This window comes from Tamandua tetradactyla, chromosome 5 (assembly GCF_023851605.1).
Source record: "Tamandua tetradactyla isolate mTamTet1 chromosome 5, mTamTet1.pri, whole genome shotgun sequence".
Classification (NCBI taxonomy): Eukaryota; Metazoa; Chordata; class Mammalia; order Pilosa; family Myrmecophagidae; genus Tamandua; species Tamandua tetradactyla.
The window spans coordinates 46,383,472-46,397,211 of NC_135331.1; the positions used below are offsets into that span (position 1 = coordinate 46,383,472).

The following is a 13,740-nucleotide window of genomic DNA, read 5'->3' on the forward strand; positions in this document are numbered from 1 at the left end:
AGAGGTAAGATCTCACATTGTATAAATAACAAATGGAATGACTATGTTATGCAACAAAGATTATGAAACTGCATTTGCTGATATGAACTTAAAAGAAAGAAAGTTGTCAAATTATTTATAAATACTGAAATACTATGCAGTAGAACTATCTAAATATAGAATGGCTTCACTTCTTATTTTGCCTATATATATATGAAAAGCCATTTTTCACAACAAAAATATATGGAGAAGAATGAATATGGGAACAACACAAAAGAGTGGAGAAGCTTTGACCAACTGCAAAGAAGTGTGTGCTATTTGTAACATATTATATGTTATGAAATTACATATGATAAAAATAACAAATGGAGATCAGTTTTATTGTATAAGAATAAGTCAAATCTAGGAAAGCCCTGTGTCTACTACTAAAGGTCATCCATAGCCCTAAGTTCTCCTCATTATTAAAAGAAAAAAAAAACAACGAAATTTATAGTAGCTAATCAAATGATTTTGTTTTCACATTACTCTATGTAACTTTCTGTTGTTCTTTTTCTTGTGGGAGCTACTCACCATATGTGGATTTGAAGTTGCCCTAATTGTTAACTATAGTCTCATCCAAATAATATCTTGTCTAATATTTTATTTTAATACATAAAATATATCATTATGTGCACTGATGGGCCAGTTTTTAAATCCAAGCTGTGTCATTACCCAATCAGTAATGTTATTTAAGTATTTCAGTTTGCATCTAATAAAACAGTCTTTGCTTTTGTTCTTTTTTTTATGTTTGTTTAGGTTTAGTAGGTAGGAATAACATATACAAAGGGGCAGTGGAATATGGCATTTTAAATTAGATTATAAAGTCAAAATATATTTCCTAGTGGTAATTGATCAATAAATACTGGCATCTTTTCTCATGAAGCCTGTTTATTAATGGAGGCCCACTGTTGTATTCTGCTCTGCTTCAATAAATTGAATTATGGTTCAAATGAAAAATAGCAACAATGAAAGCAAAGAACATTTGTTTGAGACCAATGTTAAAACAATCAGAATTATGTCGCAATTTAATTCAAACAGTGATTGCTTTGTTCTGATAAGAATGGTTCCACAGAAACATTCCCTTGGGATGCTAGGACTTTGTTCCCTTAAATTAAGATCATTTGGCATCCAGGTGAGATTATTGCTTATTAAAATAAAGTTACATTAAAATACTAGGCACTTGGGTGAGATGGGGTCATAGTGAGGTATGTAGTTTAGTTAGTCCTCTGGAACAGCAAGTAAATAACCAGGAACTGTCGGTAGCAACTGTCCAGGGGACGTTCATGACAGGACTTTCATTGTACACCAGTCTAGAATGGGTGGAAGGGCCAAGCCATGGTATAGAAATGTAGGTAAAGCTCCCAAACTGTAGATGCTGGTGCTGCTCCCCCACTAGAATGGAAGGTCCTGTTGGAGTCACTTCTCCATGGGAAAAAGAAGCAATTTCTACAAGGTGCAGGGAAAGGTAGCTCAATCAAGCTCCAACTTCAGTTTTAATTAACAAATTTGGACTGCTGGATGTAAGACTGATCACAGATACACTCACAGAGAGCAGGAAAGTCACCCTGAGGTCTGTCCTGGCAGAGGAGATGAGGCTGATGAAGAAAAAAAAGGAGGCTTTTGAAATCAACCAAGCTCAGAATACTGGAAAAGTGCTGTGCCCAATAAAAGCACATATTGCTGGGTAACAATTCTTACTCTTGAACCTTGGGGGCTTTGGAGACTGGTTCTGAAAGAAGATTTTATTTTCTCTCTCTCTTTCTTTTTCCTCTTACTTCTCCGTTTTAAAGTTTTCTAAGTACATCATTAGAAAAGGCCTCAGGCATTTTCAAATGTCCATGATGACCCAGGCAAGAGCAGAGTTAAGATAGGTCTGAGAGAAAATGTAACAAATCACGTAAAGGAGATAATTCCCTAAAGGGCATTTCTTACCCAAGAAAAGGGAGGCAGGGCCCAGATCAAGTGCTGGCCCTCCTTCAGAGATTTCATTCCCCAGGACCTGGGAATCAGAAACAGCTTAAGCTTGCCTTCCATCTCAGATCTGTCTCTGCTATGCCCTTGGCAGGCTCAGAATTAAAGCCTCCACACCACTTTATGCTGGAGGGTAGCTGTGGGCTGGCAAGTGCCACCTGGCTAGGAAAAGCATAGGATATAGAGGCTCCACAGGAAAGCCTGACAACCCTCTGGCTCTGATCCTCAGGGAAACTTGATACTGATTACACCCTCTTCCTGAGGCTTGGGCATGTCTTGTCTGGGAAAATCTGACTGGGGTCAGTCATATCTGGGGAGATCATCCGCAAAAACATTTTCCATATAGGCAGGGTAACAGCCAGGAAAACAGGAGCTGAACAATTCTGATCCCTTAAACAGAAGCTAGGCTTGAGTTCTAGAATAATTTGAACTGAATGCCAAAGAAAACACAGAGAACAAAGCCAACCAACAAGAAAACCCTAGGTAAAAGAGTGAAAATGACCTCCAGAAAAAACAATCAGGAAATCAGATGCCTAGACATCAACAACCTATTTTTTTAAGTCATACTAGGAAAAACAAAAACATGGCCCAGACAAAGGAACAAACTAATGTTTTAAATGAGATACAGGAGTTGAAACAACTATTAAAAGATTTTCAAAGGAGCATGCAAAATCAATTCAAAAATCAAATCAGTGAGTTGAAGATGTTGCAAAAGAGATGAAGGATATAAAGAAGACATGGGACAACTATAAAGAAGAACTTTAAAGCTTGAAAAAATAAATGACAAAACTTATGGGAATGAAAAACACAATAGAAAAGGTGTAACAAACAATACAGACCTACAACAGCAGATTTTAAAAGGTTGAGAAAAGGATTAGTGAACTAGACGACAGGACATCTGAAATCCTACACACAAAAGAACATATAGGAAAAGAAAATGGAAAATATGAGCAAGTTCACAAGGAATTGAATGACAACTTGAAGTTCATGAGCATATGTTTTAGGTGTTCCAGAAAGAGAAGAAAAGGGAAATGTGGTATAAAAAATAATGGAGGAATTAATAACTGAAAATTTCCCATCTCTTAGGAAAGACATAAAATTACAGATCTGATAAGCACAGCATACCCCAAATAGAATAGATGCAAATAGATCTGCTAGAAGACACTTACTGATCAAATTGTCAAATGTCAAAGACAAAGGGAGAATTCTGAAAGAAGCAAGTGAAATGTGACCCATCACATGCAAGGGAAGCTTGAAAAGACTATGTGAATATCTCCTAGCTAAAACCTTGGAGGCAAGGGTAGTGCAATCGTGACTCAGTGGCAGAATTCTCACCTGCCATGCTGGAAACCAGATTTGATGTCCAGAGCCTGCCCATGCCAAAAAAAAAAAAAAAAAAAAAAAAAAAATGTAGGCAGGAAGGTAGTTGTATGCTATGTTAAAAATATTGAAAGAGAAATCCAGCCAACCAATAATTCTATACATGGCAAAACTGTCCTTCAGAAATGAGGGAGAGTTTAAAATATTTTCAGATATACAGACACTGAGAGAGTTTGTGGACAATACACCTTTTATACAAGAAATACTAAAGGAAACACTTAACTGAGAAATATCAGTAAAGGTAAAAAAAGAAGTAAAATATGATATATCAGAAGTCATGACACATGAAACAATATTACCTTGTGAATATTTCTGGCTAACTAATAAAGTTAACCAGAAAGAAAGTTAACCAGAAAGAAATGGAATGCAATATACCAGAATCAGAATGGCTTTTAAAAAGGGGAATTTATTAATTTGCTAGTTTACAGTTCTAAGGCTGAGAACATGTCCAATTAAAACAAGTTTATAGAAATGGCCAATCAAAGGCATCCAGGGAAAGATACCTTGGTTCAAGAAGGCTAATGAAGTTCAGGGTTTCTCTCTCATCTGGAAAGGCACATAGTGAATATGGTCAGGGTTCCTTTCTCAGCTGGAAGGGCACATGGTGAATACAGCATTATCTGCTAGCTTCTTCCCTCCTGGCTTCTGGTTTGATGAAGTTCCCCAGGAGACATTTTCCTTCTTCAGCTCCAAAGGTCGCTGGCTCGTGGACTCTCTGCTTCATGGTGCTGCAGCATTCTCTGCTCTGTCTGAATCTCACATTCTCCAAAATGTTTCCTCTTTTACAGGACTCCAGTAAACCAATCAAGACCCACCCAAACGAATGGAGACATGTCGTCGCCTAATCCAGCTGAACAACCACTCGACTAAATCTCATCATTCAGGGAGATAATCTGATTATAGTTTCAAACATACAGTATTGAATAGGGATTATTCTACCTTCATGAAATGGGATTTTGATTAAAACATGGCTTTTCTAGGGGGCAAACATCCTTTCAAACCAGCACAGACATGTATGACACTAGAAGGAAAGACAGAAGATAAAGACTGGGACTTATAGTGAAACCTAGAGTGGACAGTGATGGTGATAAAATGCACAGATATAAGAATGTTTTCCCATGAGGGAGAACAAATGACTGTAAACAGTGTAAGGTATTGAAATTGGGATGGTATACAGATGCAAATTAGGATCTATAGTGAACAGTAACTCTGTAATAGGCTTCCATTCAGTGTAACAAAGGCAATATATCAGAGCTAAATGTCAGTAAGAGAGGAGTATATGGAAAGGGTATGCGGTTTTTGGTGTTGTTATTTTTTCTCCTTTTTATTTTATTCTGTTATTTTATTTTTATTTTTTCCCTCTTCTTTCTTTGCAGAATAAATGGAAGTGTCTTCATGTAGATTATGGTGTCATAAATGCTTAACTATGTGATTATACCAAGAACCACTGATTGTTTACTCGGCATGGATGTATGATATGGAAGACCCACCTTGAATGGCTGCATCACATCTCCATGGAAATAATCTCATCAAAATGTTCCATCCAACAATGGATCTTCTCCCACAACACTGGATTAGAAGAATGTGGCTTTTCTGGGGGTACATAAAAGTTTCAAACCAGCACAGTATGTGAATAAAACTGTTTAAAAATAAACAGAGGCATACAAGTGCTTGAGGAAATGTGCAGAAAGGTGTCCCTAGTCACTGTTGGTGGGGAGTAGAGTGGTGCAGCCCCTCAGGAGGGCAGTGTGCTGGATCCATAGGATGCTAAGTATAGGGTTTCCATATGAAGCTGCAACCTTGTATTAGGAATACACTCAGAAAGACTGAAAGCAGGGACAAGAGTGGACATTTGCACACTGGTATTTATTTGGCATTATTCATGTTTTGCAATGTATGGAAGTGGCCTAAGGGTACATCAACTGAAGAATGGAAGGTGAACGTGGTGTTTACATCAAATGGAATATTGAGTGGCTGCAAGAAGGAATGAAGTTGGGAGGCATGCAACTTGGTGAATGAACCCAGGGGACAGAATGCTGTGTGAAACAGAATGCTGTGTGAAATAAGCCAGAAATGAAAAGACAGATGTTATAATTCCTCACCAATATAGACTAACTACCATGTACAAACTATGAGAATTGAATGCAAAAGCATAGGTTATCAGGGGGAAAGCTTATTGTAAAGGATCCTTGATTGTAAGCTCTTACAGCAGTCACATCTATTCCTAAGTTGTAACTTATTCATAAATTAGGAGATGCTCATGTCTTTGTTTGTAACCTGGTCATTCCATGGTACTTCAGGTACCTGTGTGACACCTGAGGATCAGAGCTAGAGTTCTGCAGCCATGAAGGTCAGCATTATCCCATACAGCAACTGTTTAAAAAACTATGAATGAACCAGATCTAGAAACGACTAAAGTAAGTCAGACTAAAGGGTAAACGATGACATTGACAGCTTTTTAAAACTCCAACTTCTGGGTGAGGCCAATGGAAAGGTGTTTATTTGGTGTAAAACTTATATTTTTGGTAGCACACTAATTTAACTTCTATGGTTGGCTTATTCAAGCACCATACTTACACAAAATCTTTAATAAGGATTGAGACCATGTTGGTTTATGCAGGTTAGTGTGATGCCTCAATACATCCCAACTAATCTGGGAATAAGATAAAAAACATTGTTTGCCAAGTCCCCTGAAGGAATGTGGAAAATGTGGAAATTTTAAACTTCCCCACCTGGGGAAGATCTTATATTCTTACAAGCATTGTGGACTGCCAATTTAATAGGTCATGCCCTCAACTTGGGGCCTGCCCTTATGAATTACAAAGGAGAAGCAAAAATAACATAATTATGCCTAAGTGTCACCCCCAGAAAACGTCTTTTGTTGCTCAGATGTGGTCTCTCTATTTAAGCCAGTTCTGCAGGTAAAGTCACTACCCACAGCCCTATGTGAGGCATGACTCCTGGGGATGAGCCTAGTCCTTGCATTGTGGGATTTAGAAATACTTCTTGTCAAAAATGGGCAAAGAAACAAAACAAAATGAAATTTCTGGGGCTGAGGGATTTCAAATAGAATTGAGAGGTCGTTCTGGAGGTTATTCTTATGTATCATATAGATATTCCTTTTTAGTTTTTGGCATATTGGAGTGGCTAGAAGGAAATTCCTGAAACTGTTAACTGTAATTCAGTAGCTGTAATTCTTAAATATGATTGTATAACTGTATCGATTTTGCTGTGTGACCTTGTGATTGTGAAAACCTTGTGGCTGATACTCCCTTTATCCAATATATGGGCAGATGAAAAGACAATAAAGACAAAAATTAAATAAATGTCAGGGGGGAGATTTGGGAAATGGCATGTTTTTTGTTTTTAACTTTAACTCCTATTTTTATTCTTACTTTTATTGCTTATAGAGTAATGAAAGCATTCAAAAATCAATTGTGATGATGAATTCACAACTATATGATGATATCCTGAACCATTGAGTGTGCATTTTGTATGATTATGAGGCATGTGAATATATCTCAATAAAATTACATTCATAAAAAATTCTAGGGACTAAGGAAAAATATAAATTCTCTCTCACAGAATAGTAAAAAATCTGGAAAAGCAGCTTTGTCTTCCTTATTTAGCAACATCCTGCAGCTTACTGTTTTCACTTTGGAAAGTACAAATGTAACCCTCCCTTTACATTAAACTCCAGCTCTGAGCATGCCAGGGGACTTGTTAGCATGCAACACTGTAACAATTTAAAAAGTTATAGTTGAAAGGAATAAATTACAAACCTTGCATCTATAGTTTGGATCTCAGGAGGAGAAGAGTATGTTACAACATCCCTTGGGTTTTCAATGCATCTCTCCATAGCCTTCTGAGCAGCAATGAATCTCCACATTCCCTTAAAGGGAATTTCAAAAGGTGAAATAAAAGTGAAACTTTGAGAAAAACTTTTAGGTTTCTCTTGGGATCAGATGTAATTGTCACACATAATGCATGACCAATTTCCTTGATAGAAGCTGGCCTAAGTTTGCAGATGTTTTAGCAAAAGGAACTCTCCTTGGTGTTGCTGGGCTCACTTTAATTCCTATGTTTAACTTCCATGGAACACATCTCCACATAACTGCCAGTGTACTAAACTGATCAATCCAAAGGATGACCTCATTTCCCTGACATGATTACTTATTTCAATATCTTAAAGACATAAATCTAAATGCATAATTTAGCATGGAATTAAATGTGACTACACAATAGCATTTAGAATAAAATTGCTGCTTTACTAGAAGTACAATTGGGTGTTTTATTTGAGGTACAAGCACACTATATTCAACTCTCTTACTTCACAAGAAGCTGTTTGATTATTTAAAGCTTGCACATTTCCCTTATTTATAAAGCCTAAATAACAGCAGCTAGAATCTTCATAAACATCAACTGGCTAATGTGATCAATTTTATAAGATATGCAGTCACAACAGTGAAAGCCACATAAATTCTAGGACAAATTGAATTGACTTGAATTAGTTTAAAGTATTTCAATTTCTTTCCCATGAGAAAAATTATTTATTATCCTAGAGAACTCTAGGATAAGGCAAAAGTAATATATATCTGCTATCTCTCTTTCCTGCTCTTTGACCACTATGCCCCTGCTCAAAATAATATTTTCAAATTAGTATTCTACTTTCCCATCTTCTAAACATATTTATTGAATTGAAACATGTCTCATATCTTTTGACTACTACTTTATTTCTTGTGCTGATTTAGAAGAGAATATTTCAATATGATGAATGTTTAAGATAATAATAACTATGACCATTACATTATTATAATAGATTTTTAGTAATTTATACATTCAATTAATTATAATCTGTAAAATTGCACAATGTTCTAACAAATTCTATATTTATCTTTATTTACCTTATTAAAGACTGCAGAAACAATAGCTACTTTTATTATCCATTGCCCCCATTCTCTTGTCACTTTCCCTATCTCTTTGTTTCACTTTTTTAAAACTTCTTTTATTGTATAATTAAACATAAATACAAAGCAAAGAAAGAAAATAGCAATAATTTTCAAAGCACTTTTCAACAAGTAGTTACAGCACAGATCCCAGAGTTTGTCATGGGCTACCATTCCATCATCTCAGTCTACTTATCTCTTGATAGCTCATAGGTCTTATTTTCTTATCTACTTTTCAGATGGGGAAATTTCTCATTGTTTTCTAATTTACTAAATTTCCATTTGACTAAAAAGTCTAGGGTGCATTCCATTTTTTTTTAAATTTCAGTGGATATATTTTATTTCCACAACTCATTTTTATTTTTTAGCCAATTTTCTGCATCCCTTGTGATTTTTTTAAATAATTTCTTATTTTTAAATAAAAGTTTAACTTCCATTTCCTTAAATTTAAAATATGTGTGCATGAGCACAGGCACATTAATGTATATGTATATGTATCTCTTTTTTAATACTCCTTTGATCCATACAATTAATTAATTCTGTTTGAAACAGTAGCATTGGGGTAATTTTATTGTCATCATTCTTAGCCATGTGTTTTAAAATCTTGTCTGGTAGGTTCCTTTCCATGGATCTCTGCTGGGGAAGACATGGACAGTTAGCAGCCATTTCCAATCCCATGCTATCATGCCTCTGTTCTTCTTTTGTGTGAAGTTGTTTGAATATGTTTCCATTCCACAAGAGTTTAAGTATAATAGAGCCACCTGACCATACCTTAAACCTGAAAGTAGAAATGAACAGTCCCAGCTGCTGCTCAGGGCAGGGACTCCCCAGTGGCAGAGATTCTTCCCTCTGGGTTGTATAAATACCTTGCCCTCCACAGCACAGGCTAAAGTGAGACACATGGATCTGATTTTTGTGGATGCTGAAGCAAGCAGTTGACCTTTCCAGGAGAACGGCCATAATGGGATGTCTTTCTCTGTTCTTTTGGTCCCTTGGTATATAAGTAATAAAACAGTCATTTGCTGCAAGTTTCTATTGTGTCTGAATGTGTTTTCCCATGATACACCACACAACTTGCTTCACAATCTGTCTTTCTCTCTCATGCACACACACCCATGCAAACAAACCACACAGTAATCTCTGGCTTTATCCATCTGTACTTGCCCTTCCCATCTAGCAGATTTATAACCTTCTCCCAATGGCCAGCTGGGATTCCGACTGAAAGATGGTGCCAAAGATTAATCACTTCAGCCTTGTTCCTCATAAGGACATGTTAGGTCCACAGAGCCAGGAGATACTTTGGCTAATTTTCTAGCATTGATATTGAGCCTTTGCTCTCTACTTTTCCAAACTCAAAGCTCCCAACAAAATCTTAACTACAGATGGTGTCTTAACTCAACATATTAGCCCCCTGTAAACAGGGCAGATTCCCATTGCAAAGAAAATTTGCAAAGAAAACCTTGCACCAGTCCTCTATCATTTGCATAGGCTTGATATTTATATTTATTTCTATGAAACTGCTGTATTTTGCTTCTGATGGCAGCAATTGAGTAATACAATCCAACCGTTCTGCAACTTTACCCCCATTTCTGATTTGCAGAGATAACCACCTAGAACTTTCTTTCATAAAATATTTAATATGCAAAAATCTCAGACATTATTTATGTCTTTTTTGTCATTAGTATGTGCATAAGACAGGAATTGTTTATATCAATTTTCTGTTACATTTACTATGATATGCCCTCTTTATTTTTGTTTTGGACCTCACAAGCATGGCATTAAATTTGTCACCATTCTTATGTGAATAAAATAATATTTTATTATTTCAATTTGTTGTCTATGCATTAGTAATAGAAGTAATCATTTTCTAATGTATTTGTTACCACTGGAACACTCATTCCTGTGGGTTTTCCAATTGCTGATTTTTCTGGTCTGTATTCATAGAAGTTAAGTTTCAGTGTTTAAAATGTCCTTGATGCTTTTATAATTATTTATCATTATTTTTCTGGGTGAAAGTTGGCAACATTGAGCATATTTATAGTCTTTAGGATGAAATTTGAATTGTTCAACAACACTGTTCAATAATGACTTAATCTTTCCGTAGGGAGCCATTGTCCCCTTTTTGTTCTAATATGATAAGGACAGAGTAGGGGGTAAGAATATGGGTTGGGAAGCCTAAAGTAAAATTTTCAGCTTCTTGAAGAAGTTCACAATTGAATGCCACTGTATATAAAAAAGAAGGCGATCTTTGGGTCACCCTATCAAGCTGTTTTGACAAATAAGCCACTGGTCACATATTTCCTCCAAAAGGCTTCACTACCTCTCCTAAGGCAATGCTTTGCTTTTTATGGACAGAGGTTAAATTCTCTCATAGGGTCAGGGAGCCCCAAGTCTGGAGCTGACATCAATTTGTCCTTTAAACTTTTGTAAAAAGGGATTTTATAAAGCTTAACAGTAGCTAATTTTTCCTGCTTAATTTAGCTATTTACATATATTTTAGCTTCTGAACAACAGAAATATCCAGCAAAAGCATTTGTGTCATTTTATATTCATTGCTATGCATCTGATAAGAATTATAGAGAAAAGAGTCAGGGGCCCCATCAGGCTGAAGAAAAACCACCCGGGACTTTCCTGGGGCGGTTATCTGCTTCTCGCAACCCCCATGACTCCTGGCACCTTATCTGCTTCTCGCAACCCCCATGACTCCTGGCGCCAGAAATACTTGTTGTGAAACTGTTCGTTATCTACTTCCTGCATAAAGCAGGACCTGTAACTCATGTTCAACCCTCTAACCCTACCCCATTATCCTGGCCCTTAAAGACTTCCCCAAACCCAGGCTCGGGGCTCTGTGTTCCTGCGTGTTCAGTGAGCCCACGCATGTGTGGTAAATAAACCCCTTGCATGTTGCATGAGAGAACGTCTCTTGGAGTCCTCCTTTGCGTGGCAAAACTCTCGAATTCTTACATTTGGAGGTCCCACCGAGATCGGCTCTTTGTAAGGGGAGGCTCCAACAGATCTTTCTCTCGGGTAAGTGAGGTCTTTTAGTCTGAGGGGCGATCGCTTAGTCTGTCAGACTGGCAGTGACTGTCGGAGAGTTGCGTGAGCACTCCCCAACCGCAACCGACAGACGTGTCCAGGGGTTGCAGGTCACTCTTCTGAGGGATGCCTCGGGATTGGGGGACCTCCGGGACGCCTGGAGGCTTCCTACAGGACCGACTCTGATGTTGTCCCTTCTGACGGGGGAGACTCGATCACAGTCATCAGGCTAGTCGAAGCTGTGTCTCTGAAACCGTGTAAATGTGGTGTGCCGGCTCTGTGTGTGTCTGTTTGTATTTGTGTGTTGGGAATTGTTTTTGTTTACCAAAGATGGGTCAGGGAACGTCGACTCCACTTTCTCTGACATTAAGACACTGGTCTGAGGTCAGGGAAAGAGGTCAGAATCTATCTCTTATTGTAAAAAAGGCAAATGGCAGACCTTCTGCTCGGCCAAGTGGCCCTCCTTTAACGTGGAATGGCCTCGGGAAGGAGCTTTTCATCTATCCTTGATTCAGGCCGTCAAGTCAGTCATCTTCCACCCTGACCCGTATGGCCACCCGGACCAGCAGCCCTACATCATGGTTTGGCAGGACTTTTGTTAAAACCCACCTCCATGGGTAAAGCCGTTTCTTACTCTTCTTAGTCAACATGACTCTCCCTCTGTACTCCCAATCAAGGTGCCAGGTCCTTCTCAAGCTCTGAAACTCTATCCTTCCTTACCTCCTGCAGTCCTACCGGAATCCCAATCAGATCTACTCCTCTTCAATGCAGGTCCTTCTTCCCCTCCTCCCTACCCTTCAGCTCCAGTACAGGACCCCCCTTCTCTTAGCTCACCTTCTCTCCTCCTAGTTCTCTCTCTCCGCCCTCTTCCATTCCCTCTCTGCAGGTTCACCAACAGATGATCCCAGATGAACCAGGACCGGCACATAGTACACGAAGCAGACGAGCACAAAGCCCATCTGATGTGGCGGTCACTCTCCCCCTCAGACTGTATGGGCCTCCAGTGGATGATAGACACGGGGGAGAAATGCCCGCTCTACAATACTGGCCCTTTTCCTCCTCTGACTTACATAACTGGAAAAATAATAACCCTCCTTTTTCCGAGGCTCCCACTAGGCTGACTGGACTGGTGGAGATCCTTATATTCTCTCACCAGCCCACTTGGGATGATTGTCAACAACCCCTGGGGACTCTCTTCACCACGGAAGAGCGAGATCGGATCCTCCTGGAAGCCAGGAAGCAAGTTCCCGGACAAGATGGGAGACCCACCCAACTCCAGCATGTCATCGATGATCAGTTCCCGCTGCGCCGCCCTAATTGGGACCTGAACACCTCTAAAGGTAGGGAGCATCTGTCCATCTATCGCCAGACTCTAGTAGTGGGTCTCCGAGCAGCCGCACGCCAGCCCACCAATTTGGCCAAGGTAAAAGAAATTATTCAGGGAGCGGACGAATCACCCTCAGTCTTTTTTTAAAAAAAAAAAAAAGAAAAACTAATGGAAGCATACCGTAGGTATACTCCCTTTGACCCTCAATCAGAGGATCAAAGAGCCTCAGTGGCCATGGCCTTTATCGGCCAATCAGCTCCAGACATTAGATGTAAGCTGCAGTGCTTAGACGGGTTGCAGGACCTAGCCTTGTGAGATTTAGTCAAAGAAGCTTAAAAAGTGTTTTATAAGAGAGAAACAGAGGAGGAAAAAGAACAAAGGAGAGAAAGAGAGAGGGAGGAAAAAGAGTTGGTAAGAGAGAAAAGGAGAACGAAAGAATTAACAAAGATCCTGGCCACAGTAGTTGAAAGAAACACTGAAGGTAGAGGGCGAGCTAGAGAAAATCCCTCGGGTCAGCGTTATCGTACCCCTCTTAGTCCAGACCAGTGCGCCTACTGCAAAGAAACTGGGCACTGGGCCAAAAAAAAAAAACTGTCTGAAAAAACGGAGGGGTACTAGGCCCCCGAGTTGGCAACAACCGGCCACGTTGGCTCTAGAAAGTGAAGACTAGGGGAGTCAGGGCTTGGCACCCCTCCCCGAGCTCAGGGTAAAATTTAATGTGGAGGGGATACCAATTAATTTTGAAGTCGACACAGGAGCAGTAGTGTCAGCTCTCCAAGAACCTATAGGCCTGCTTTCTACAAAAAGGTCCTTAGTGCGGGGAGCAAATGGCAGTCGCTACCGCACCTGGACTACCAAAAGAACCATGGGCCTGGGGAAGGGGAAGGTTCAACACTCCTTCCTAGTGATTCCTGAGTGCCCTGCCCTGCTTATGGGAAGAGACTTGTTAACTAAACTAAGGGCGAGAATCACCTTCAACCCTAAGGGGCCAAAGGTGGAATTTTTAAACCTGCTAGTAAGCCAACCTGTAATAACTGCCCTCACCTTGCCAGTCGAGGAAGA

General features: G+C 39.1%; 1 long non-coding RNA gene across 3 annotated transcripts in view; it reads right to left on the reverse strand.

Annotated features, from left to right (window-relative positions):
- The window catches only part of LOC143684122 (uncharacterized), a 193,696-nt gene extending 183,655 nt beyond the window's left edge, over positions 1 to 10,041 (reverse strand). For all 3 annotated transcript variants that reach the window (XR_013175856.1, XR_013175855.1, XR_013175854.1), the window contains exons 1-2: positions 7,152 to 10,041; positions 4,860 to 4,962 (exon numbers count right to left, since the gene is read on the reverse strand). This is a non-coding gene — a long non-coding RNA (uncharacterized LOC143684122). The remainder of the gene's footprint in view (positions 1 to 4,859; positions 4,963 to 7,151) is intronic.
- Positions 10,042 to 13,740: the final 3,699 nt, after the last annotated feature.